Source organism: Panthera tigris, chromosome A2, assembly GCF_018350195.1.
Source record: "Panthera tigris isolate Pti1 chromosome A2, P.tigris_Pti1_mat1.1, whole genome shotgun sequence".
Lineage (NCBI taxonomy): Eukaryota > Metazoa > Chordata > Mammalia > Carnivora > Felidae > Panthera > Panthera tigris.
In genome coordinates this window covers 17302660-17325839 of record NC_056661.1, presented here as the reverse complement: position 1 = coordinate 17325839, position 23180 = coordinate 17302660, and the positions used below count along the sequence as shown (strand labels likewise).

The following is a 23180-nucleotide window of genomic DNA, read 5'->3' as shown; positions in this document are numbered from 1 at the left end:
TTGTTAAGCTCCTGTGTAACTTCCATCCCTGCCACCATGACCACTTTTTCATGATCCACTGAGGAAGCACTTTAGTGGCTAGGGAAAGATCTAGACTAATCTACATAGCTATGTCATTTTGTTGATCTGGTTATGAAGAGCTTCCTTCACAGTGATGTGACTATTCTTTAATGATTATTCACATGGAGCACAAGTATCTTAGTCGGTGCTCATTTTGTCCCCATGTATTTTTCCCAAATTTCCTTGTCACCATTTCCCTCCAAGTCCTTAACCAATCAACAAAATCCCTAATAGTTGTCCATAATCAGCATAAATCTGTGCTCTGACCATTACTCCAGGCAGAGGGGACAGTGTATGTACTGCTCAAGTTCTGCCCCCTGGGAGGGTTGTTCTTTACCAGTGTCCTTCAGGGTTACCTTTACGTGGGGCTATATCTGCATTAGCATATTTTGCAGACCCATGTATAAATCAGGCTTGGTTTTTCTTCTTTATTCAGCTGATCTTTTTTTTTTTTTTATTAAGTTTATTTATTTTTAACAGAGAGAGAGTGTGTGTGCAGGAGGGGCAGAGAGAGAGAGGGAGACAGAGAACCCCAAGTAGGCTCTGCACTGTCAGCGCAGAGCCCGATGTGGGGCTCGAACTCATGAACTGTGAGATCATGGCCTGAGCCAAAATCAAGAGTTGGTCGCTTAACCCACTGAGCCACCCATGTGCCCCTATTCAGCTGATCTTAATGGAACTCTTAGGAGGCTATTGGCATGGATTGAGGGAGAAGAGGCAGTGTGACAGGAGTCCGTTTAAAGGAGTGTGAGCTACCTGCTCATGTAGCTTACTCATATCTTTGGATCTGCTTGAATTTAGTCTCTTATGTATCTTGATGATAGATTGGTACTGGGTATGCCCAACTTTATGGCTAAGTGGGTTAGATAATATACAGTTTGTGATGAGAAGCTCAGGTCACATGGTCACAGTCTGCCCATGTTTAGGCATTTGGTGTCTACCAGCACCAAGTAGCAAGGCTGAAGCTATTTCTGAAGTTGTCCGAAGAAGATAACATAGGTTTTTCCAAAATTCTAGAAGTTTGGGCTGTGGTTTTCTTATTCTTGCTTGCTAGAGGCCCCATTCAGCATCCCTGTTTGCCATGGACACTTCAAGTATCATTGGATCTCCTGGATCATAAGGCCCAAATGGCAAAGCGGCTTGAACTGCAGTCCAGACTTGATGCAGAGACTTCTCTTGCTCCAGCCTCCTCTAAACTGTCAACCTTTTAGCTAACTTTGTAGATGGATTAAAGAAGGACACTCACGTGTGGTATTTGTTGCCTACAAAATCCAAAAAAGGCCTATTAAACAGTGTACCTCTTTTTTCATTGTCAGTGATGTGAGTTGTTGCAACTCATCTTTTACCTTGGAAGGGAAATCTTGGGCCATTGGTTCCAAACACTTAATTGCTATGAAGGGCCCTTGAATTTTTGTGGTTTATCTCACATCCTTAGTTTGCATATGTCTTACTAAAGCATCTGTATTTACTGCTTCCTACTCATCAGATCCATTTAGCATAAAGTCAGTATAATGGGCTAGCGTGGTGTTTTTTGGAATGCCTTGAGGTTCAAGGTCTCTGGGGTATATTATGGAAGAATTGATGTAGTCCTGAGGCAAGACTCATAGGCCTGTGAAAGGCAGGTAAAAGCAAAGTGCTTCCAGTGGTCTTTGCAAATTGGTGTTGGAAAAAAGACATTAGCCAGGTCGATAGCTGTGTACCAAGCACAGGGACCATGTTGATTTGCTGCGGTAAAGATGCCCTCGGGAGCATCAGCTACCTGATGGAATAACCTCCTAATTAAGTTTAAGATAGAGTTCACAGTCATTCTCCAAGATCCATCTGACTTCTGCTTCTGCCCAGGCCAAATCGGTGAGTTAATTGGGGATGTGATAAATATTACCACCTTTGTTTGTTTGTTTGTTTTTCTTTCCCAAGTCTTTGATACTGGCATTTATGTCTTTATTTCTCCTGGGGCTATGGTATTACTTCTGGTTTAGTATTGTGGTAGGGAGGAGAAATTCTAGGGGATTCCCACTTAGCTCTTCCTATGATAATGACTCTTGACAGTTGAGTTAGCCAATTGGTAATGTGTGTGTGGAGGAAGCCAGTGTGGGGTTATACCAATCGCCAAGTATGTCTGTTCCCATTTATTCATCCAGGAGCTAAAGAAATAACCACAAAATGGGTCCATGGAATGTCTGGGTCCAGTATGAGTTGGACTTGAGCTAAATAAGCACTCCATCTATAACCTGACTACCAGAAGCTGTCACTTTGACTGGTAAATGGCGCTTTGGGTCTCCAGGAATTACCAATCCCTGAAAGGCCTGGGTATTTCCTTTTCTTTAATCCAGTCACTCTAGTAAATGGCCCTAGAGGAAGCTTGGAGGAGGATTCACAGTTTGTATTTGTGGAAACTGCAGGATTTTTCCTCAAGGGTTTCTGGGTTTGTGAATTGACTTGGGTCTGGAAACTGGACTTTTCAGAAGTGGTTTTTACTACCTGAAGTAGGATTTTTTTTCCTATTATATAGATAAATCCATGAATGTTGTGATCAATTAACTACCACTAAAGATCCCCAAGGCATTCTGATTACTGATACAACCCTGCCGCCTTTTATGGTAGGTGTACCCACCTTGTCTCTGGCTAGTAAGACCTGCCACTTGGCCTCTGCTATTCTAAGATCCCATACTCCCTAATGAAATCAGGAAACCCGCTTCCATGATGACAACCTCCATGGTTATACCTAAGGATTGTGACAGAAAGGGTGTAGCCTGCAAAGCATAAAATACTTGCATCTGATGCTTTACAGATAAAATTTGTCAACCCAGGTCTAGGGGGACAGGTACATACTACAAAGGAGAATAACCACAGAGCTTTTCAAGGATGCAGGTGTTCCCTCACTAACGTATTTCTTAATTCCTTAAAGGACTGCCTTCTGGAGCTTCTTGTGCATCTTAGGTCACACATGAAAAATCTGTTGTAACGCTTCTATTTCCCTAAGCCTTTGGATTCCCTCCCTTACATCTTGCCAGGGAAGCTTTGGCATCTCTCCCTCATTAAATGGAGTTCACTTTTGAGTCCAAATTTCAGTTGATCGAGTGAGCTGCTTAGAGCTACTTTGAGCTGCATAAGCTAACACATTAAATTTGGAATCTCTAGTGAGTGAAACTGTATCAATGTATTAGGCCCAATATAGAATTATATCCTACTTTCTGTGGTCAAACATTCTTAGAATCTATTTTTGCATATGTTCCCCTGGTTTTATTACCAGGATCTTACTTTTTTTTTTTTTTTTTTTGGTGCACAAGCTGTTTTCCTCGGGACCATATTGTATACCTGTCCTCCTATCCCCCTAGATCTGGGTTGGTAAACATTTATCTGCAAAGGGCCAGATTTAAATATTTTAGCTATGCAGGCCATGCAGTCTCTGTCACAGATAGTCAGCCCTACCATTGTAACACAAAAGCAGCCATAGATAATAATATATAACAAGTGAGCAGGCTATGTTCCAGTAAAACTTTTATTTATGGACACTGAACTGTGAATTTCACATAATTTTCACATGTCTTTTAATTTTTTAAAACCATTTAAAAATGTAAAAACCCCTATGGACCTTGGGTGATAATGATGTGTCAGTGTATGTTCCTTGATTGTAGCAAATGTACCATGCTGAGCGGGATGTTGATAGTTGGGGAAGCTATTTGTGGGAGGGGCAGAGGGTTTATAGGAAATCTGTATTTTCTGTTCAGTTTTGCTGGGAAACTAAAACTAGTCTTAAAATAAAGTTCTATTTTTTAAAAATGTAAAAGTCATTCTTAGGCCATGTACAGAAACAGATAGCAGGGCAGATTTGGCCCATGGACTGTAGCTTACCAAACCCTACCCTAGAGCATGCTGAGATTTCACCATAGTAATGGGCCTGGGACAACAGACTGTAGTTGTGTAGGCTGTGAGGAAAATGAGCATCTGCCCCACGTGAAATTTTCTCAGGGTTTTGAATCAGGGAGGCTAGTTAGTATCCTCAAGCACTAAAGGGCAAGCTCCTTCACTAGTAAGCAAGGCTCAGAGTGACTTGGGGTTTCAGGCTGGTCACTTTCATCTGCATGTAACCAGATGTCTCCATTCCAAGTGTCATTATTCTGTTCTTTCCCAGTCAGTGTCCTGACTTCACATGAGACACTTGGTGAGACTGTGAGTTCAACAGACTTTGTATTGAATCTTTTTGTTTGATTTTTCTCAACATTTGCCTTGGGATTCTTTGAGTCTGTGATGTGGACTGTCTGCTCGGGTTCTCAAAGTGACTCTCAGAGCTTGAGAGACCTGAGTTTGCCATTTTCTTCCAGTAAGCACTCAGTGTGTTCAGTAGAACCGATTTCTACTGCAATTGTAGTCATTATTGCCTTACCATTCAACTACAACAGTGACTTGGGCTCCCAGGGCACTTGCCTCAGTTTGCACTTCAGTCACAGATAGCTCAATTAATTGTGTTACTGCTGCATGCCATGTATCACTAGCATCCGATTTCCCATCGACAGGGTTCTCATTAGCATTGCACTTAAACCCAAAGGCCTGACCAAACCAGTCGCCATATCCCATGTTTGTAAGTTTATGTTCTGGGAGTGCCTGACTTTTGGTACTAATTCTATGTCAGGGTCCAGTCAAGAAACAGAAACATGGTAATTTGAATAAGGGAGAGTTAAAATAAACAACTAATTACTAATTGTAAGAAATTTAAGGGGTAGAAAGAGCTCTGAAGAATATAGAAATGGCAAATATAGGGAATAGTTACTCCTTCTTGTGCCCAAGAGAGACTATACAAAAAAGGGATGAATTTGGAAGAGAGTCCACCCAAGGTTGAGATTCAGACCCCTTTGAAGAAGATAAAGCTGTGGTCTACTGGAGTGTGGAGAAGGTCCTGCGACGCCACAGGCTGGGGCTGGCAGGTAAGAATACCACTTTTTGGGCAACCAGCAAAACTCCAGGAAGCCGCCCTAGGTGGTGATGAAACTCACTAGGGAGCTAGCTGGGATGACAGCAGAACTCACATAAAGCCACGTGTGGAGTGCCACTGAAATTTGTGGGGGTGAGCACCATTGTGTGTCTCACATACCAATTAAAGCACCACAGGAGCAAGTAGAGAAGAAAATAACTGGAACTGGACACATAGTATAGGTACTTAAGTGACTATTTGAATAAGTGAGTCCAGCTCAAGATAAAATTATCAGTTTCTCATGGTTGATTCATTCAACTTAGTTAAAGAAAAACTGCAGTTTGACCTGGTCAACCAACTGAAATGGATAAATGTGAAATTCTCAATGGTTGAGTTAAAAGGATACCTTACTTCATTTAGTTTAAAGAAAATTGGTCACCTTTTAGGGCACCAGTGGACCCCTCTTCTGAAGACTTGGTAAATGTTTGCGTGCACTGTTAACACATTCTTGTAAGTAGTGGGCCATGGTTATACCCAGTGACCGCAAAGGACAACGCTTGTGTTTTTATTGCATTTTTGGGATGAAGAGAAAGCTATGGCATCAAGTTCCTGCAGTGATACCCTTTTAGGAGGCATTAGTAAACCAAGGAAGTAGAGGTTCATCTGATCTTGGAGGATTCTGGCAGATCATTTGGTCTGGCCTCCCTTGTATGGTAACAGGATGTGAGGCAGAGTAGGAAGGAAATGTGCCTATGGTTGTGTTGAGTGAGAGGACCAGGGATTGAAACCTAAACTTCTACCTGAGTGAATGGTTTTCTCTGTGCTGACTCACGGTGGAAGATCTGGCCACCTGTCTGTGCGCCAGGATAAGGAATGGATGCAAAAGTAATGGGAAACCAAACTCTCCCAAGGATCTTCTCTACTGACAAACTTATCAGAGTGTGAAAAAATCATTCAGAATCTGAGGAAACAAGAAACAGGAAGAGAATAATATGTTTGGACATTGATTTCCTTTTTTTTTTTTTTTTAATTAAAAAATTTTTTTAACATTTATTTTTGAGAGAGCACAAGCAGGGGAGGGACACAGAGAGAGGGAGACACAGAATCTGAAGCAGGCTCCAGGGTCTGAGCTGTCAGCACAGAACCCGACGTGGGGCTCAAACCCATGAACCGTGAAATCATGACCTGAGCTGAAGTTGGACGTTCAACTGACTGAGCCACCCTTGATGGCAGGCGCCCCTTGATTTCCATTTTTGATTCATTTGTGTTTTCATGTTCCAAATGATATTCTGTAATGAAAAGAGTAAGTATCCATGAATAATTTGCCCTACTTGGTAAAGTAGTTTTCATCCTTAGTTTAGAGCTGGATGTCAGTTATCCAGAGCTGTTTGGAAGAAATGGGCAGAATGAGTAGAAGTCATTGCATTATGGGTGTGGACATAAACGTGGTATAATGTTCATGTGTGATGTCTACCACAGTTGAATATTGTATGTGGCTACTTGTAAATCGTTGTTGTTGTTGTTTTGCTTTAAACCAAAATCTTGTTAATATCTGCCATAATTCAAATATTTACATATTTCCAACTCGTTTAACAATGTGAAAATAGAGATGGAGTTCATTGTGAGTTACTGACATTTTATTTTGTTTTAATATTTATTTTTGAGAGAGAGAGAGGGAGGGAGGGAGGGAACAAGTGGGGGAGGGGCAGAGAGAGAGAGAGACAGACAGACAGACAGACAGACACAGAATGTGAAGCAGGCTCCAGGCTCTGAGCTGTCAGCCCAGAGCCCAACACAGGGCTCAAACTCACAAACTATGAGATCATGACCTGAGCTGAAGTTGGATGCTTAACTGACTGAGCCACCCAGGTGCCCTGGGTGCAAATATTTTAATTCCTATTTTGTCTGAAGAGCCTAGTTTTTATATACCTCTAATTAGGGTTGCTATATATCATGTCATAGGTATATGACAGTCATTGTTAATTGTTAATTGTTGTTCTGACCTAATTATTAATAGTTGTTCCTTTTACTCTCAAGTGTCTTGGCCTACTCTGACCAGGCAGATTGAAGTCTTTGAATGAGCTGATTTAGTTTAATGTTAATTTCTACTGTTTAATGGCCCTGAACATTTAGAAAAAGGAAATTATACACTGATTATAATATTTTAATATTCAGCAAAGATATAATGTGAATAAAATTAAGTGGAACAAAGGTATTGCAAAAAGTAGAATTTAATTTGTAGGTTGTATCTTTAAGAAAAACCCAGTAGGGTACCAGTATTTGTATCTCCAGATAGATTTCTTTCCCTCCAAATTGCCGTCATTTGTTCATTCAACAAAACCATTTTCGGGGTACCATGTAGGTGTCAAGCACAGTATATAGTGCTGGGAATACGGACTGGGGAGGCACAGTCCTTATTCTCATGTGACTAACCATGGAGTGAACGAACCAAATTTGTATTCAGGCATTTAAGAGTGTGCATGCGCTGCCATGAGAGAGGGCCTTGAATTTATAAGAGACGGTGGTACATGGCATGGAGATACTTCCTAGAGGGGGGATCCTAAAAGGAGGGATGAGTAAACCTTGGGCAGTCCGACTATGAGAGGAGCTAAGGAAAATCTTCTAGATAGATAGAATAGCTTATGTAAAATGATAGAGGGGTGTGAGGAAGGAATAGTGTGGTTAGCTGGGGCGGGGGCGGTGCATGAAGGTGGACTGGATGATTAATGATGTTGAAACATTAATTGAGACTGACTTGTACAGAATGTTGTGTGAGACAGATTTATCCTGTAACCTGTAGGTTACAGGGAAACATTGAAGAGTTTTAAACCAGGGAATAATATAAACACGTTCTTCGTTTAAGAAGAGGGTCAGATTGGAGGCAGAGACTCTTCATTGGATTTTTCCCTGGGCAGTTTTACTTCATCTATTCCCATACTCCCTCCACCCAACTCTAGATATTGTTTTGAAGCAAATCTCAGACATCTCTAAAAACTGATTCCTTTTAAAAACATAATTATAGTACCATTCACACACACACCAATTCATAATATCAAATGTCCAGTCAGTATTCCATTCACCAATATTTTCCCCAGTTGTCTCATTTTTTTTTTAATTTTTTTGATGTTTATTTATTTTTGAGAGACAGACGGACACGTGAGCAGGGGAGGAGCAGAGAGGGAGGGAGACACAGGCTCTGAGCTGTCAGCACAGAGCCCAATGTGGGGCTCGAATTCACAAACTGTGAGATCATGACCTGAGCTGAAGTCAGATGCTCAACCAACTGAGCCACCCAGGTGCCTCTCACTTGTTTGTTTTTTAATAACTAGTTATTTGAAATTAGAATGTAAATTTGTTTTAATCCATAGATTCTTCTATGGGAGATTTTTTTTTTCTTTAATACAATTTGGGTTTTGTTTGTGTTTTAAAGATGCTAGAGATTTAATTGTGCTTATAGTCAGAGGAGAAGTAAAGAGAGAAGGGATAAAAAAAAAAGCCAGTCACAGAGGTTGGAAGACTGGATGGCAAGGGAGAAGGAAAGGACATACTTGCATAAGTGGTATCCTTGGAAAAGAGAATGACCTGTATTTCTCATATTCTCTGGTTTAGCTTTTTTTTTTTTTTCCAAGTAAAAAAAATAAAAGTGGAGGATTATACTTATAAATAGGTAAGAAAAAAGTAATGAAGAACTCATGTAGGTAAGTTTGTGGTAGAGGAAAGGGCAGTTGAAGAATATTCTTTTCTGTAAAGTAAGAGCTTATATGTTGGCATGGAGGCTGCTGGAGAGGAGAGTATGTAACAACCTCTTTGGAGACTAAGAAAGGAAATATAGAGACGCGTGCTTTTTAGGAACAGTGTACTTTCGGTATAGTAGTAAATTCAGTGTCACAGGAGGTAAAAGGAACAACTAAAAACAGTGTAGTGTTTATAGCTAATACACTGCTCACCTAGGATGTACTCTGGCCTCACAGTGGCATCCTTCACCTGTGCCCACTGTGGGAAGCACCTGGCAGGATTTATAGTTGAAGCAAAAGAAGCATATCATGTGATCTCTTAGGACATTTCTTTTTTTTTTTTTTTTTTTTTTTTTTTAACGTTTATTTATTTTTGAGACAGAGAGAGACAGAGCGTGAACAGGGGAGGGGCAGAGAGAGAGAGGGAGACACAGAATCCGAAACAGGCTCCAGGCTCTGAGCTGTCAGCACAGAGCCTGACGCGGGGCTCGAACTCACAGACCGTGAGATCATGACCTGAGCCGAAGTCAGACGCCCAACCGACTGAGCCACCCAGGTGCCCCTCTTAGGACATTTCTAAGACCAGCGTGCTGGTTTGTTTTACAGTGAACCAAAAAGAAACTTAACACATAGTCATAATTTCCTTCCCACTTGAGACCTTCAATGCTTCATGTTTTCAAATATTATTAGAACTATGAACTCCTAAAAAAAAAAGTCTCCCATCTATCTTAGGTATGTCAAAGATTGTTTAGTTTCAGATTAGGAAGGTTGGTGGGCTTTTATTGTCTATTTAGTACAAAGACATCCTAATATAGCTGGATATGAATATTTAAATCTATTTTATTATAAAAATTGGAGTTGGCCGAAAGCCTGAGGAGTTGGCTTTCTTCTGTTGCTTTTTTCTATTTATAGAAAATAGAACTACTGAAATTTTTATTTTGAAATAATTTCAAAGATACAAAAATGTTGAGAGAATAGAACAAATAAGGAACTTTTGTATGTTTTTCCAGATTCACCAACGAATAACATTTTGCCACAATTATTTTACTATTCTATAATATATGGGTATATATGTGCTATTTGCCTGTTCAATTTTGTTTTATCTTTGTAATAATAATCTAAGACTTTCTCAAATGTGTTATTTACATTGTTAACGGTAATTGAAAATACCATATTCAGAGAGGGTTGCCTGGGTGGCTCAGTTGATTAAGTGACCGACTTTGGCTCAGATCATGATCTTGGGGTTCTTAGTTTGAGCCTCATATCAGACTCTCTGCTATCAGTGCAGAGCCTGCTTCAAATCCTCTGTCTCCCTCTGTCTACCCCCCTTTCTCTCTCAAAAATACATAAACGTTAAAAATTTTTTTTCACTTAAAAAAAAAAACCATATTCAGAGATTGCCCCCTGTCTTTTCTGTGAAGCCCTCTTGCCAGCATTAATTTTCTTACTTCTCTTTTCATGAATTTTAAACACCTTCATGGTACAGTTTAGCTCTTAATAAGATGTTGTATTATGTATTTCCTCATTTCAGAGATGGCTAAGTTTGTATCATAGAAGCATTATGAAGCTTGAACTTTGTTTTGGACTTCTTGATGCTTGGAGGTAGGGGAGTTGGAGTTGTAGAAAGGAGCTAGAAGAGTGATCATGCTTGGAGGTGGCATTGGGAGAAAGAGCTAGAAGAGCTATTGTTAGCTTTACACATGAGTCTACAGTGTGTGTGTAGGGATGTGGGCTAATGGCCTTTTAGAACTGAAGGGAGCTAAGAGAGGAGATAGATTCTAGTACAGTCCTTTCATTGATATAAGTGAGATATTGAGGTTCAGAAGAATTAACTGAGTTAATCCAAAGAGCTGAGTTTTTCTGCCCCAATCAGTGCTTCTTCTTTATCTTTTTTCTTTGTCTTTCCAAATAAATAGCAGTATTCTGTAGAGGGAGAATGTCTCCCAATATGTCATCAGTTCTCAAACCTATTGATATCAAGACAACTTCATGGCTTAAAAAGTAGGAAACTATGAGGCGCCTGGGTGGCTTAGTTGGGTAAGCATCCAACTCTCCATCTCGGCTCAGGTCATGATCTCAGGGTTGTGCAAGTCCCACATTGGGGCTCCATACTGGGCTTGGAACCTACTTAGGAAAAGGAACAAAAGTAGGAAACTTTTCAGGGTGATGAATATGTTCACTCTCTTGTTATAGGATACATATGTTGAAATTTACCAGAGTGTATACTTTAAGTCTGTGCAGCTCATTGTCAGTTGTATGTTTACAAAATTATTAAGGACCCCAAAGAGCTTTTGTTGATATGGGTTATCTCTGCCAGTATTTATCAAATTAGATATTAAAACTGAGAGACTGTTAAAAAGATTTATTAGTTTAAAATAACTAATAATCATTACATGTTAACATTAAGAATTTTAATAAGTAAAAAAAATTAGTATAGTTTCAAAAAAGAGTTTAGTTGGAAGGACTGTGTTGTTTTACGTTTTTCTAAATGTCTTTCATGTCTGGTTTAATAGAAGACAACTGGATTCTCAAAGCTGCCTCTGCATTCAGTGTGTCACAATATGTTGTTTGAGTTGAAGAATATGAAGAAAATCTGTCTCATATATGTAGTTAGGAGGAGTATTTTGACAGTTCCTTTTCAGGTAACTGGATATTCTTTGATTTGACATTAAACTTGACAAGTAGGGACATCTGGGTGGCTCAGTTGGTTAGGCATCCAGCTCTTGATTTCGACTCAGGTCATGATCTCATGGTTCCTGGAATCGAGCCCCATGTCGGGATCCGTGCTAACAGCACAGAGCCTGCTTAGGATTCTCTCTCTCCCTTTCTCTGCCCCTCCCCACCTCAAAATAAATTTTAAAAAAGTTACAGGGGTGCCTGGGTGGCTCAGTCAGTTAAATGTACGACTTCGGCTCGGATCATCATCTCATGGCTTGTGAGACTGAGCTCTTCTTCAGGCTCTGACAGCTCAGAGCCTGGAGCCTGCTTTGGATTCTGTGTCTCCCTCTCTCTCTATCTGCCCCTCCCTGCTAGTGCTCGGTCTCTCTCTCTCTCTCAAAAATAATAAATAAAAACTTTTTAAAGAAGTTATAAAAAATCGACAAGTGGTAGTTTCTTAAAAACCTTATCAGTGAATGTTTTGTATTCTGTTATATTAAAATCTATTGGTCTTTCACTTGGAATGGATCTTATCTGATAGAATTGTTCTGGCTTTGATATATAGATATTACTGCTTGATTAGTTGGCACTTTTAGTATATAACCAGTTGCCTTTACTGTTAAATGATCTAATTTCACAGTAGAAACTGGCCTGTATTTTTTCCCATTCTTGAATCGTTTATAGGAGACCCAAGGTATCTAGTGTTATTTCCATTGCTTTATGTAAATTGATTCTTATTTAGAATTTCATCTTTCATTTTTTTACTGAAATCAGTGTCTGAGTAGATTGCAGTTATGCTGGAAAAAAATTTTTTTTTATTCTAACGGTTCCTGCAAGGGAGTTTGCTTGCTTTTGCTGTGGAGTTTTAAGAAGGAAATCTAGGTCAGTAGCATTGAATGAAGATGTGGGAGTGAGCCTCTGTTAGATTTGCTCATTAATAATACTGTTGGCTGGAGGCTGGCTCTTCTCAACATTGCTCCCCAGAGAGCCGCTTTAGGCTGTGCTGCCCCATCACTATGGGGGGAAGATAACCAGTGCCTTCTGCATCTTAAAATGAGAGATGCATGTTTCTTCCCTAGAATGTCTGAAGAAAATGTATTCACATCTCTGATTGAAAATTGTGGGTTTTTGGGGCGCCTGGGTGGCTCAGTCGGTTAAGCGGCCGACTTCAGCTCAGGTCACGATCTTGCGGTCCGTGAGTTCGAGCCCCGTGTCGGGCTCTGGGCTGATGGCTCAGAGCCTGGAGCCTGCTTCTGATTCTGTGTCTCCCTCTCTCTCTACCCCTCCCCTGTTCATGCTCTGTCTCCCTCTGTCTCAAAAATAAATAAACGTTAAAAAAAAAAAATTTTAGAAAATTGTGGGTTTTAGGGGTGCCTGGCTGGCTTAGTAGAGCATGTGACTCTTGATAGCCCAGTAGTGAGTTCAAGCCCCAAATTGAGTGTAGAGATTACTTAAAAATAGAATCTTAAAAAAATTTTTTTGAGATGTTTTTGTTTTTACCACAATGAAGTATCACGTCATACCAGTTAGAATGACTAGAATTAAAAACATGGGGGGTTCCCATCAGATGAGGGGCCACCAAATGTGGGGTGTCCCAGTTGGTTGGGGGCTGGCCGTGTGGGCGGTGAAAGAATTCACCTAAAGGGATACAAAAGAGATAGAAGTTTAATGAATACATTGTCCTGTGGGCAGGACAGCAAAGGAGAGAGACTGCAAGGAGGTGGTGGTGAGGGGCCACAGTTATAGGGTGGAGTGAGGAAGTATGGAGACCTCAGGAATTTTTCCTTTTTTGGTAATCTTAGGAATTGTGCCTGGTCGTAATTGGTCAGTTAGGGCCTATGGCTATTTTGAGGTAGGTTGCTTGAAGAGCCTGTTTGCAGTTAGCCTAGTGGTTGCCGCCTTGGGCCTTTTTGCCTTGCTCAAGTTTCCATTGCTCAAGTCTGTTGCCTAAAAGCAGTCTCTACAAAAAAGACAAGGAACAAGTGTAGGCTAGGATGTGGAAGAAAAGGAACCCTTGTGTAGCCACTGTGGAAAACAGTATGGAAGTTCCTCAGAAGATTAAAAATAGAAATAGATCCAGTTATTCCGCTACTGGGTATTTACCCAAAGAAAAGAAAAACACTCATTTGAAAAGATATATGCATCCCTATGTTTATTGCAACATTATTTATGATAGCCAAGATATGTAAGTAACCCAGGTATCCACTGATAGATGAATGGATAAAGAAGATGTGGTGTGTGTGTGTGTGTGTGTGTGTGTGTGTAAAACAGTACTACTCAGCCATAAAAAAGAACAACAACAACAAAAAAGTTCCTCTGCTGTCCTGCCCACCGCTCCCCTGCCGTGTATTCAGTAAACTTCTATCTCTTTTGTTCTACCTCAGGGGAATTCTTTCACCTCCCATGCTATTGGCTTCCACCTAATCCTCACCCTGCATTTGGGGGCACCCGTCAGATCGAGAGACCCCCCCCCCCCCATCTAGACACCATACTTGCCAGTTGTGACAACATGGTTGGATCTAGAGGGTATTATACTAAGTGAAGTAAGTCAGAGAAATACAAATTACCATATGATTCCACTTGCATGTGGAATCTAAAAAACAAAATAAACATCAAGCAAACTCTTAAATACAGAGAACAAACTGGTGGTTGCCAGAGGGTAGGTGGGTTGGGGGGAAGGACAAAATAGGTGAATGGGATTAAGAGGTACAAATTTCCAGGTATATTGGGGCTCCTGGGTGGCTCAGTTGGTTGAGCATCCTACTTTGGGTCGGGTCATGATCTCCCTGTTCACTGGTTCGAGCCCCACGTCAGGCTCTGTGCTGACAGCTCAGAGCCTGGAGCCTGCTTCAGGTTCTGTGTCTCTGTCTCTCTCTGTTCCCCCCATACTCACTCTCTGTCTCTCTCTCAAAAATAAATTAACATGTTAAAAAATAAATAAGTCACAGAGATGAAAAGTACAGCGGAGGGAATATAGTCAACAATAATTGTAATAACGTATGACAATAGACAGTGACTACACTTACCATAATGAGCAGTGAGTAATGTATGGAATTGTCAAATCAGTATGTGTACACCTGAAACTGGTAAACATTGATGTCACCTATACTTCAATAAAACAACAACAACAAAACCCCCTGAAATTATGGGTTTCTTTTTAACCAAAGGGTAAGCAGAATCACTGGTCTTCTAAAATTTATTTTAGACACGATAGGCTCTTGTGTAAAATCTCCTGGGGTTCCTTATGCTTTCTCATACTAAATGTAAATCACTTTCCAAGCAATTTTATATATAGTGTGAATTTATTAACTTAAATAATCCAGTCCAGAATAAGGACCTTGTGATAATTTTGATAACAGCTTATTTATCAAATGCTGTTCTGTGTCATGCAGTGAGCTAGGCCTTTTGAAGAAATAAAATAATAGAAACATAGTCTTTATTTTTCAAAGAAACATATTAATGGATTAGAGCAACAAGATTAATACATGTTAAGTAATGAATTATTTAAGTGATGAACATACTTAAAGGTTTAAGTATTTAAAAAGTAAAAAAAAAAAAAATTAGACTAATAAGGAAATACGCGTTCAGGGACTAAATTGTTTCCTAGGAACAATGAAGGTCGAAATTGCTAAGAGGAGGAGACTAAGCATTAAAGTTATGACAGAAGCTGTGTGGAAACGGACACCTGAGTCATGGCTCTGGGATGTGAGTCCAGCAGTGGGCAGAGGTTCATCTGATGAGCACAGGAACTGGGAGGGGTAGGAGAAGCATGGGCTTCGGCAGTGGCTGCGAGGGTCTGGCCTGTCTGGAGTGTGACTTTCCTGTTGAAGTAGTGGGGAATAGCCCTGCCATCGGTTCATTTCAGCGGATGAGGAAGAGTGTTAGATTAGCATCCAACATTTACGTTATTCTGGGAGAAGCATTTGTCATGTTGAAGCCCTAAACAAATTGCCTTTATGAGCTTTGAAACAGTACATGGTGGGTGCATCTTCTCTAATTCAGGAAGCAAGGCAAAGATGGAAGTTCTATGGAATATAAAAATATTAATAGCATGCTTTTTATTGTAATAAATATTGTAATAAAGAATAAATATCCTTTAGAGGTCATTACTAAGACCAAGAGAGACAAAAAAGCTGTCCCAAATTTCTACATTTAAGCTTTGATCAGAGCAGGGTCATCCCTTTGTTTGCTTGCTTACTTGTTTGCTCTATTTTCCTCTCTCCTGCCTTCCCTTTCTGTTGTTTAAACTCTGCTATAGATTTATTAAAAGATTTAATAATAAATAAGGCGGGGGAGGAAAAATTATTCTGGAAAGTAGCCAAAGACCAGAGTTTGAGACTGTTGCTTATAGTACTATGGAGTCAGTTACAGATTGATTCTTAGCTTCAACTTCAGAGCATCAGAAAACTGTCTTCTCCTATCATTTTCTGGTTAATTTCTTTTTAATAATCCAGAGTGGAACTCTGTTGTTATATTTGTGCTTTTGTGATGTGAGAGGTAAGATAATGTATTATTTATATTTTTATTGATTTTAAGAAGTGTTTATCCAAATATTTGCCACCTTATCTTCTTCCCTCCTCCATATGCCACTTATGAACCCCAAGGACATTGTGGGTTTTTTTTTTAATTTATTATAATCTTTTTGGCTTAACAAATGTCCAAGTACTTCCATTTAACCAGTAACTTCTGAGTACTTGTATGTAAATTATATTTTACTAGATTTTTGGGGCATATAAAGATGAATGGATGTTAGAGGTCTCACAATTTAGGGGTAAAATGCATTTTAAAAATTGTGTATCACAACCCTTTTTTTTTTTTTTTTTTTTTAATTCTAAGTTAGTATAGTAGTCTGTGGCTCTACAAGTCTTGAAGTCATGCCCGGAGTTCTGTGGCAGCCAGAGTTAGAGCCTGGATCTCCTCATTTCCAGTCCAGTTTTCTTTCTTTCTACTTTCGGTTTAGATTTCTTTTCTGTCCTTTGAAGAAACCTTCAGACTGTTATAGACAAATTATAGATTTCTTAAGTTTTTAGACACTTCCTCAATTTATCTCCTATTCTAAGAACTAGGGACTGTACATTTATGTGTCTGTTGGCTGCCTACAGCTAGATTTTTTTTTTTTTTTTTAACACCTAAAGGCTTTTAGAATCCTACTTGGCTCATAAGTCCCTCTCTTGCTTTTCTGTCCTCCCCTTGTTCTATCTCTGCTTCACTCACTCACTCACTCACTCACTCACTTACACTCTGCCTTTCTCCTTTGCCCTCTCTTTGGCTTCATTCTCAGGCAGGCTCTTTCAAAGTGGCAAAGAGGGCCACTGGCGGCCCAGTATGTCATTGTGGCTCAAGATCCAAAATGTCAGGTCTGTGTATCAGATTTCTCCAGAGGACTTTTGGCCTGATTGAATGAGTCCCAAGTGTACCCCTTTGGTCAGTGAAGCAAAAACTCCATGATAGACCGCTGCACCAGGCCCATCTGGAAGGGAATAGAGTGGTTCCCCTTTAGGAGGGATACAGGCAGATAAACCTTGGGGTCTACTTTTTTGGCCTTTGATGTCCTAGCTATTCTCTAGCAGTCCTTTGTGAAGAACTGTAGTCCTCCACAAGGTTTTTCTATTCAAATTGGTGTGCTCCTTATTTACCCATTCTTACCCATGGCCTCAACTCATATTTGGCTCTGCTGAATGTTTTCTCCACTTCTCCAGCACTGTGTAAAAACAGGTATGTGGTCTCTATAAAATTGGGCCTATAAGTCTGCTGAAATAGTGATGAATACACATTAAGTATTACAGGAAATTATAGACAATTAAACCACACAACTAACGCAGTTTGACTATAGTCAGCTCTGCAGAACTTCCTTGTGTTGAAATGCCATTTAAAGTTGGCTCTCTTAAAGCTAAAGGGTGGCAGAAAAGAGAAAGCATACGGGGTGGGGAGAGACCAAAAGGAGGAGGAGGTGCTTGGAGGAAATGGAGGTGATGCATTCAAACCTCTGGAGATGCTTAGACATGAATTTACAGGACCACATTACAGTACCGGGTGTTCTCTTCCCTGCTGCTTGTAGACTCCGTATCTGAACTGTATTGCTAAAATTTTTTCTTCTCCCTGGCCCCAAATTGTACCACAACAGGAGGCATTTACTTTTGTCATTTAGTGAGAGTTGACCTTGGGAATAGCTATGTGTGGAATATCTATATTGTCCATTGTAAACATCACTGATGAAAGACGATTATGACAATCAGTTCCCATGTGAAAAAGGCACTGTGACAAACATTGCTTAAATTTTGGAAAAAAATCTGTTTTGAAGAAGTGATGTTTCCTTTTCTTATAAGTTAGAACAGAAGTTTCTTAGCTGCATGCAGGTCAGTGCCCATAACCACCAGAGAGAAACCACTCCTACTAAAGGTTCTGGTTAACACACAGAACCCGGGAGGGTTAGCCGTTTACTGTGTTAACTCTCCATCCAGCAGATGAGTTTCTTAGGGATTAGGTGTTTTATTTATGTAAGAAGAGTTTTAGTTAGAAAGTGATAATTAAATATCTTAATTAAAATTCTAGTATATTATCCACCTCCCATTCTTGTAGGCATGGGAAATCACTTAAAGTCCACATATTTATTATGCTTGAGTAAAAACATTTATAGAAAAAAAATCTTCAGATAGCCAAGATCCTCCCAAGAGATGTTCCTAAAGGACCATTTTAGAAAATGCAAATTGAGGCGTGCCTGGGTGGCTCAGTTGGTTAAGTGTCCTACTCTTGATTTTGGCTCAGGTCTTGATCTCAAGGTCTGTGAGATCGGCCCTGCATCAGGCTCTGCCCTGACAGTGTGGAGTTTGCTTGGGATTCTTTCTCTCCCTCTCTCTCTGCCTCTTCCCCTACTCATTCTCTCTCTCTCCCTCCCCCCCCCCAATAAATTAGCTTAAAAAAAAAAGAAAATGCAAATTTAGGTTAAATGTGTTTGTTTTATTCTTCTTCTCTCCTTTTCCCCCCAAAGCACTTCATGTAGGCGAAATCAGATTTAAATGATTATATGAAACGTGAAGATAAAGGGCAACCTTGAAGGGGAACATTTACACCTAGAGGCAGCCTAATGAGTTGGCTACTAATTAGAGAGGCATCGTTCCACTTCCACTCCCTGTTCGCCTTGAGGTTAGCAGTTGGTGTGTTAGCAGCCATAGAAATGTTTTTAAGTACCTTGTAGCGGAGCCTTCTCCTTGCAGCCATGTCTTCCTTAGGTCTTAGTCTGTTTTCCAGAAGGAAGACAGTAGGGAAACTTTAAACTTTGGTACTGTGGCTACTCAGCCTTCCAAAACTTCTTTCTCATTGACTTTTATGCCCCTCTCAACAAAAGTTCATACCCCTAACAAGGAAGTATATACTAAAGTCACCCTAATCCATTTTTAGAATATTTTTATCACCCTCAGAATTCCCTTGGGCCCATTTATGCTCAATTCCCATTCCTACCTATAGTCTAGGCAACCACTATTCTATTTCCTGTCTTTATAGTTGTGCCTTTTCTAGAAAACTCATGTGAACAGAATCATAAAACATATAGTCTTTTGTGTCTTGCTTTTTCTCACAGATCACAATGCTTTTAAGGCTCATCTGTATTGTAGTGTTTATCAGTAGTTCATTCCCATTTATATAGCCAGCTGCATATTATTCCACTGTATGTATGCACCGTATTTTGTTTATCCATTCACTAGTTGATGAACATTGGGTTTCTGATTTTTAGCTATTATGAATAATGCAGCTGTCAACATTAATATACTGGTTTTTATATAGATATATGGTTTCATTTCTCTTTCAACCTGGGGTTGAAATTATTGGGTCATGTGGTAAGTGTGTGTTTAACATTTTCAGAAACATTTTAAGAAACTGTCAAAGTCTAGAAATAAACTCTTACATTTTCCAACAAGGGTGCTAAATAAATCAAGGGAGAAGAACACAGCAGTACCCCCTTATCCGTGGTTTTGCTTTCCATGGTTTCAGTTATCCATGGCTAGCGAGTTTATGGAAGCAGATGGTTCTCCTTCTGACAGATCAGGTCAGCAGTAGCCTAACATTGTGTCACAGTGTCTATGTCGTTCACCTTATTTCATTTCATCACAGGCATTTTGTCATCTTATATCATCACAGGAAGGGTGAACATAGTACACCAAAATATTTTGGTAGAGAGACCACATTCCTATAACTTTTGTTTATAGTATATTGCTATAATTATTCTATTTCATTAGTTATTGTTAACCTCTTGGTGTGCCTGATTTATACATTACACTTTGTCATAGGTATGTATGAATAGGAAAAATAGTAGTATATATAGGGGTCAGTACTGTTTGCAGTTTCAGGAGTCCATTGGGGTGTCTTGGAACATATTCTCCACCAATAAGGGGGGACTGCTATAGTCTTTTCAGCAAACGGGGTCAGGAAAACTGAATATCTATGTGCAAAAGAATGAAGTTGGCACCCCTACCTCTATTACCACATAAAAAAAGAAAAAAAAACTCAAAGTGGATCATAGACCTAAATATAAGAGGTAAAACTATTAATCTCCTACAAGAAAACCTAGGCATAGATCTTTATGACCTTGGATTAGTCAGTGGTTTCTTAGGGCTCCAAAGCACAAGTGGCAAAAGAAAAGCAGATTAATTGGACTTTGTCCAGGCACTTGGCTGGTTCAGTCGGAGTGGCACGTGACTCTTGATCTTGGTGTTGTAAGTTCAAGTCCTATGTTGGGTGTAGAGATTACTTAAAAATGAAATCTTCAAAAAGAAAAATTGGATTTTATCTAAATTAAAAATTGTTTGTGCTAAAGATATCCTCAAGAAAATAAATCTTGGATGGATCTCAAGGGTGGAATGCTAAATGCAATAAATCAGAGAAAGACAAATACAATATGATTTCACTCATATGTGGAATTTAGGAAACAAAAGAACAAAGTAAAAAAGCAAAAAGCACACTCTTAAATACAGAGAACAGACTGGTGGTTGCCAGAAGAAAGGTGGGTGAGGAGATGGGTGAAATAGGTGAAGGCAATTAAAAGTACATTTACTGTGTTCTCAAAAAACTAAAAGTAGAACTACCCTATGACCCAGCAATTGCACTACTAGACATTTATCCACGGGATACAGGTGTGCTGTTTCGAAGGGACACATGCACCCCCATGTTTATAGCAGCACTATCAACAATTGCCAAAGTATGGAAAGAACCCAAATGTCCATCGATGGATGAATGGATAAAGAAGATGTGGTGTATATATATACAATGGAGTATTACTCAGCAATCAAAAAGAATGAAATCTTGCCATTTGCAACTATGTGGATAGAACTGGAGGGTATTATGCTGAGTGAAATTAGTCAGAGAAAGACAAAAATCGTATGACTTCACTCATATGAGGACTTTAAGAGACAAAACAGGTGAACATAAGGGAAGGGAAACAAAAATAATATAAAAACAGGGAGGGGGACAAAACAGAAGAGACTCATAAATATGGAGAACAAACAGAGGGTTACTGGAGGGTTTGTGGGGGGGGGGGGATGGGCTAAATGGGTAAAGGCCACTGAGTCTACTCCTGAAATCATTGTTGCAATATATGCTAACTAATTTGGATGTAAATTAAAAAAAAATTTTTTTTAAAGTACATTTACTGTGATGAGCACTGAGTAATGTATAGAATTGTTGAATCATTGTATTGTACACCTGAAGCTAATAAAACGTTGTATGTTAACTGTGCTTGAATTTAAAAAAGTGAATCTTGCATCTCAGTAATAATTTAAAAAACCCAAATAGCTCAATTAAAAAATGGGTAAATGGTTTGAATAGACATTTCTTTTTTTTTATGTTTATTTTTGAGAGAGATTTGCAAAATGTTAAGCATAAGAGTTGCTGTATGACCCAGAAATTCTGTAGAATTGGAAACATATGCAAAAACCTGTACCTAAATGTATATAGCAACGTTGTTTACAATAGCCAAAAAATGGAAACAATCAAATGTCAACAAATGAATTGATAAACTATGGTATATTCATATAATGGAGTATTATTTGGCCGTATAAAGCTGTGAAGTTCTGACACACGCCACAACGAGGATGAACCTTGGAAACAGTGTGCTTAGTGAAATAAGCCAGTCACAAAAGGCTGCATATTGTATGATTACATTTATGTGATATATCTAGAATAGGAAAATTCACAGAAACAGAAAGTAGATTCATGATTGCTAGGGGCTGGGGGAAAGTGGGAAAGGGGAATGGGTATAGGATTTTGGAGTTAATAAAAATGTTAAGTTAGATAGTGGTGGTAGTTATATAACTCAGTGAATATAGTAAAACACACTGGATTCTACACTTTAAAAGGGTAAATTTAGGGGCTCCTGGGTGGCTAAGTCAGTTAAGCATCCGACTCGATTTCTGCTCAGGTCATGATCTCACGGTTTGTGAGTTCAAGCCATGCGTCTGCCTCTGCGTGGATAGTGTGGAGCCTGCTTGGAATTCTCTCTCTGTCCTTCTCTCTGTTCCTCCCCTACTTATGCTCTCTTTCTCTCAGAATAAATAAATAAAGCTTAAAAAACAGTTTAGGGTAAATTTATTATCTCGGTTAAGCTGTTATTAAGAAAAGGAAGCCATCAGACTTATTTTCTTTAAAAAAGTTTTTTTTTTTTTTTTAATGTTTATTCATTTCTGAGAGACAGAATGTGAGCAGGGAAGGGGCAGAGAGAGAGGAGACACAGAATCTGAAACAAGCTCCAGGCTCTGAGCTGTCAGCACAGAGCCCGAGGCAGGACTCGAACTCACAAACAGCTAGATCATGTCATGACCTGAGCCGAAGTCGGAAGCCTAAATGACTGAACCACCCAGGTGCCCCAGACTATTTTCTAAAGTATTTATTTAGTATTTACTTAAAGAATTTAACATTCCCTCCAGGAATGAAAGAAGCTTCCTTTTTCTCTATATCCTCACAAACTCCTGGTATCATCAGTCTTTTGGTTTAGCAGTTCTGTAGTGTAGTGGCATCTCATAGTGATGGCAGTTTGCATTTCCTTATTGACTAATGATGATGAGCTTTTTCTCGTGTGCAAATTACCCATTTGTGTATTTTCCTTGATGAAAATGTCTGTTGAAATCTTTCCCCCATTTAAAATTGAGTTGCTTGTGTTATAACTGTGTTGGAAGAGATTTTTTCCAAGTCTTAATTTTTTATCATTAGACTTAACAAAGAATAACATCTTAATAAATATGATCAGAGCAAAGAAAGTATAAGGGAAATTAAAGAAAAGTTTACACATTGTTCACAGCAAGTATAAACAAAACTAAGCAAAGAGTGAAGTCGCTTTTCCTCCATATTAAATGCTTAAACACAGTTTTGAATCCACAGTATGTACCAATATTTAAGTTACTTATAAATATATTAAGTTTTTAATGTGATAAGTGAACTGTTTCTCTCTTATTAAAACTTAGCTAATGTAGATTATATTGTAACAGATTTTGATCTCTTCTGAATACAGGTCCTTTATCAGATTCATCCATTTGCAAATATTTTCTCTCAGTTGGGGTCTTCTCTTTTCATATTCTTAATGGTATCTTTGAAAAGCAAAAGTTTTACATTTCCATGATGTCCAGTTCATCAGTATTTTTTTCTTTTTTGGATCCTACCTTTGATGACATGTCTAAGAAGTCTCTGTCTAATCCAGGGTCACAGAGATTTTTCTCCTAGTTTTCTTCTACAAGTTTTTAGTTTTACATGTTTATATTTAGGTCTTTAATCTATTTGGAGTTAGATTTTGCATGTGGTGTGAGGTAAGTGACCAACTGTTTCTGTATCACTGG

At 39.2% G+C, this 23180-nt stretch overlaps 1 protein-coding gene across 1 annotated transcript in view; it reads left to right on the top strand.

The window, feature by feature from the left end:
* The window catches only part of MAP4 (microtubule associated protein 4), a 193728-nt gene that overhangs the window by 103643 nt on the left and 66905 nt on the right, over positions 1–23180 (top strand).